At 43.9% G+C, this 4804-nt stretch overlaps 1 long non-coding RNA gene across 1 annotated transcript; it reads left to right on the plus strand.

Moving 5' to 3' along the window:
- Window positions 1–2293: 2293 nt before the first annotated feature.
- Window positions 2294–4337, plus strand: LOC134338575 (uncharacterized). The gene is made up of 3 exons (XR_010016260.1): window positions 2294–2378; window positions 3143–3800; window positions 4266–4337. It is a non-coding gene; the product is annotated as an uncharacterized LOC134338575 (long non-coding RNA).
- The last annotated feature ends 467 nt before the right edge of the window (window positions 4338–4804 follow it).

Below are 4804 nucleotides of genomic sequence, written 5' to 3' on the forward strand. Positions count from 1 at the left end.
GACAAGACTGACAAAGCTTCAGTTTTATCTCTTCTATAACCTTGAACCAGGAGTTGACTGTTTGTGTGTTCAAGGATATGCAACTCTGTCTACAGACAACTCCCAGGAGGGGGGAGAAGATGGTGGTGTGACAGCAGCGCGCGTGGCCACTTCAGTGATGATATCTGTTATCTGTCAAGTAGGGGACAGTGCACAATCCTGATTTGCTGGAGATAGACATGAGAGTACGGAGGAACATCTGGAAAACTTCTGAAATGCCCGCTTCGCTGCTGCTGCTACTGTGTGGTAACTGGAATCTCCAGAGCTGAAGGCCCCCAAATCCTCGGCTTTGCGTGTTTCAGCGGCTGAGGCGAGGTCAAAGGCACTCAACAGAGGATGGCGCTCGGGAGGCTGTATCGGAGAGGCTGGTCGGAAGCTTGATGTTTTCGGACGGATGGACTCAATGTCGGCTGTGGTCAGCTGCTTTCAAGGTATCAGCAAGTTGACTGTGCCTGGAGGTTTATGGCAGGGAGTTTCTCTCTTTTGCCGCCTGCTATCGGGGACTCAGGAGTCGATCGACTCTGGGACTTTGAGATTTTTTTTTACTGTGCCCATGGTCTGTTCTTCATCAAATTATGGTATTGTTTTGCACTGCTGTAACTATATGTTACAATTATGTGGTTCTGTCGGTGTCAGTCTTTGGTTTGTCCTGTTTTCTGTGATATCACTCCGGAGAAACATTGTGTCATTTCTTAATGCATGTATGCATTTCTAAATGACAATAAAAGAGGACTGAGTGTTCTCATAATCTAATTATCACTTCCAAAGGATCCAGTACAATTGTTCTGGTGAGGCACAGTCTACACCATCATAACGATCTTACACTCACAGAGCTCAAAGCAGATTTGAAACAAGAACAAATGGAGGTATTTGAAAGCAAAGGAATAAATTGTTGATGCTAGAAATCTGACATTGAATTTGAAATCTCAACAGGTCAAGCAGGATCTATGGAAAGAGAATCAGAGTTAGATGTCTTCAGTGAAAACTCAAGGGACAACACCTTTCTTCCATACAGTAAGAGTACAGAGAAAATTTGTAAGAATGTTGCTGGGTCTGGAGGACCTGAGTTATAAGGAAAGATTGAATAGGTTAGGACATTATTCCTTGGAAAGTAGAAGATTGAGAGGAGATTTGATAGAGGTATACAAAATTATAAAGGGTATAGATGGGGTAAATGCAGGCAGGCTTTTTCCACTGGGGTTGGGTGGGACTACAACCAGAGGTCATGGGTGCAAGGCGAGCATGAGAAACTTCTTCACTTAGAGGGTTGTGAGAGTGTGGAATGAGCTGACCAGCACAAATTCAACGGTTCAGAGAAGTTTGGATAGGTACATAGATGGTAGGGGTATGGAGGGCTATGGTCCCAGTGCAGGCTGATGGAGATGGGAAGTTTAAATGGTTCAGTATGGACTGGATGGGCTGAAGGGCCTGTTTCACTGCTGTACTTTTCTATGACCCTGTGGTTTGGCTCTGGCACACTATACGGAATTCAGTTATTTCAGATAATAACCTTCCTTATTGGCACCTTCAACTTGCTTTCTCCTCTCTCCACAGATGCTGGCTAACCTGCAGGCTATTAAAAGCACTTTCATTTTTTTCAGATTCCAGCACTGCTCTGTGCCACACTCACATCTCCAGCATTTTGTCCTTTCCCTCTGCAACTTCCTCAAGTGACCCCATCTCCAAACTGAGCAGATTTGTTTAACCGAGACACGAGAGATGCTGGACATCTTCAGCAACACGCACAAAACACTGGAGGAACTCAGCAGGTTGGCGAGCATCTACGACTCGAAATGAAGAGTCGACATTTTAGGCCAAGACCCTTCATCGGATTGGTTTAACAAACAATCACCACCTTCTCGAATGTCACCAACAGAATTTGCATTACTTGGACCATCTAGGTGTCCACCCCATCCCAAACAGTCCCTTTCTCCGCAACCTAATCACATTCTTCTGCACACTCCTATGTTTCCAATAAAAATGCTTCCTTCTTTAATTGCAGCCATTTAAATTTGACCACTTCTGGAGGGGTACATTAAATAGATGGATACGACATGCAATGCATTGGTTTGCATCTTTACTGTTATGCTGTAGGTATTTTATTTAGCAGCTCTATCAGAGCTGTTTGTTCTGCTTTCAGCTTGTTTGGATTATTGTTGAAGATAAGGGATAATGTGGAATGTGTGCCATCCAATTTCTTGGTGAGGGACAATAAGTTTGGTCTTGGGCTTTTGTTCGAGAGGAGATGAAGAGAGAAGACGCTGGGGGGAACCGGTCATAACACACGATCCAGTGGGAGACCCGTTTGTTCGAGATGGATCGCGAGCGACGTTCGGAAGGTGGTGTATGCTTTCACATTGACCGACAGCCCAGCGCGTGAGTGACAGAGAAGTTCAAGATGGCCTCCAACTTGAGCACATTTGACTGTTTAATTAGAATGGGGCCTTTTCTTTTTGCTATTCTTTACTAACCGTTCACTTAAGATTTATAAATATAATTCCTTTAATTGTATGCAGTGTACTGTTTGTTGTTTTGTGGCATTAATTTGCAACAGGGTAGCAAATGACACAGCATCCACACAAACCGGGGGTTTTGGGGTGGGCTTACACCTCAATGTCACGTGTTTGGTGGGGCCACAGATTGTCTTCCCCAGACCACACATCTGAGGAAACCAGAGTGCTTCATACATCGTGTGCAATAATCCTTGGGGCTTCGAGACCCCACTTGTCACCTACCCAATAACCTTCCAATCACTTGCCTACCACAAGACAACCATGGTTTGAAGACATTCTGTGTTGGTACTTTCATGTACTAACTACAAAACAAACAAACCTAAAGAGGAATATAGAATTATTATGATTATGTTACTGCCTAGGAGTACAGAGGGCCTGAACTAGTAATCCAGTGTGTGAGTTCAAATCCCACCATGACTACTGGTAAAGCAAAAAAATTAGTTAGTTAAATAAATCTGGAATTCAATACAAAGAAAATAATTGTGTCACGGTCCTGACCATTAATTCTCCATTTTAACCTAATTCCCTTTGATTGTGCCTCGGTTCCAACCGTTAATTCCTGATTTTCTCCTAATTTCTTTTGATGGCAGCACAAACTGGTTTTCATCAAGACCTGCAGCATGAGAACCCTGGCTTTGCACCCACTAGTCGCCAGATCGTTGGTTTTGCCTGTGTGGTAATTAACGTTTCCCAGCCACTTAGGATTGTGCATTCTAAGTTTTGCTTCAGTGCTGAGAATTACCTGTGAAACTCAGTCGCTCCATGTCAAGATAAGTATTCTAAGTTTTACTTCAGCACCGAGGTTTACCTGTGTAACTCCGTCTCTCTGCACTAAGAAAAGTTTTGTCTGCCGCTTTCCTTTCTATGCTCTGTGACAAGATTTACTTCAGCACCGAGGTTTACCTGTGTAACTCCGTCTCTCCACACTAAGAAAAGTTTTGTCTGCCGCTTTCCTTTCTACGCTCCGTGACAAGATAAGATCTGCCTACCTCCTGCTTTCCTGCACTCTCTCATGTTTGCCGTTCAACGCTCACGCCCACGTCTGCATCCTAACTCAACCTCCATGCCTGTGCCCTGCATTTGGGTTCGCCTCGTTCGTTGCAACACATTGTCAATGGTGACTTTATGCTGAAAGAACCCAGATAATTCACTCACGCCCTTTCTTAGGAAAGGAAACACTTTGACTTCCCTGGTGCGGCAGGAAGATGACTCTGTGGACTAACTGGGACTCAACTAGCAGACCTGGAGGTAATGGACAACTCTCGATGCCTACAGCACGCCCATAACGTCTTTGAAGGCCTATTTTTATAGAAACATAAAATTATGGAAGGGATAGGTAAGGTAGAGGCAGGAAAGTTGTTTCCACTGATAGGTGAAAATAGAACTAGGAAACATAGCCTCGAGATTCAGGGGAATAGCTTTAGGATGGAGATGAGGAGGAACCGATTTTCCCAGCGAGTGGTGAATCTGTGGAATTCTGTGCCTAATTAATCATTAGAAGCGGCCTCAGTTAATATATTTAACACAAGGTTGAATAGATTTTTGCACAGTAGGGGAATTAAGGGTTATGGGGAGAAATCAGGTGGTTGGAGATGAGTCCATGGCCAGATTAGCTATTATTTTATTGAATGGTGGAGCAACTCGATAGTCCAGATGTTCCTATTGCTTATGTTCTTATCCCATCCCAGACACTATCTGTTCAATCTCTTGCAGTCTGGTAGAAGATACAGAAACATCTTATCCAAGACAGTAAGACTGAAGAACAGTTCCTTCCCGAGGGTTGTTGTGCTGCTGAATAATACTACACGCTGGCTTGCCAATGGCCTTTGAGTGTTATGGACTATTGAAGGTACTTGTTGCATGTAAATATGTTTTTTTTTATTAAGCCGTACTGCATGCATTGTAAGTATCTGTTTTGCATGGACTGGAGAGGAATGCAATCTCATTGTCTTAAGCAATGACGATGAAGTTCTTTTCTACTCTATTTTGTTCTCTCTTGATGCTTCAGTCAATTGTCCAAAATTCCTGTGTGCGCCCAAATTATGAGTGTTGTAATGCAGCTGTGGAATATTTTCCACCCTGCGGATAATCGTCCTGCAGCAGTTGGTGTTTGTCTCAGTGCGTGTCACTGGGAACAGATTCCAATGTTTTGCAGCTGTCCGGGAGAAACCTCAACAGAGATCCCATTTTCCAGATCTTCTTGGCAATGCAAATTCCAGAAGGGGGTGTGTGACAAACTCATCCCTCCCACC

Source organism: Mobula hypostoma, chromosome 27 (assembly GCF_963921235.1).
Source record: "Mobula hypostoma chromosome 27, sMobHyp1.1, whole genome shotgun sequence".
Classification (NCBI taxonomy): domain Eukaryota; kingdom Metazoa; phylum Chordata; class Chondrichthyes; order Myliobatiformes; family Myliobatidae; genus Mobula; species Mobula hypostoma.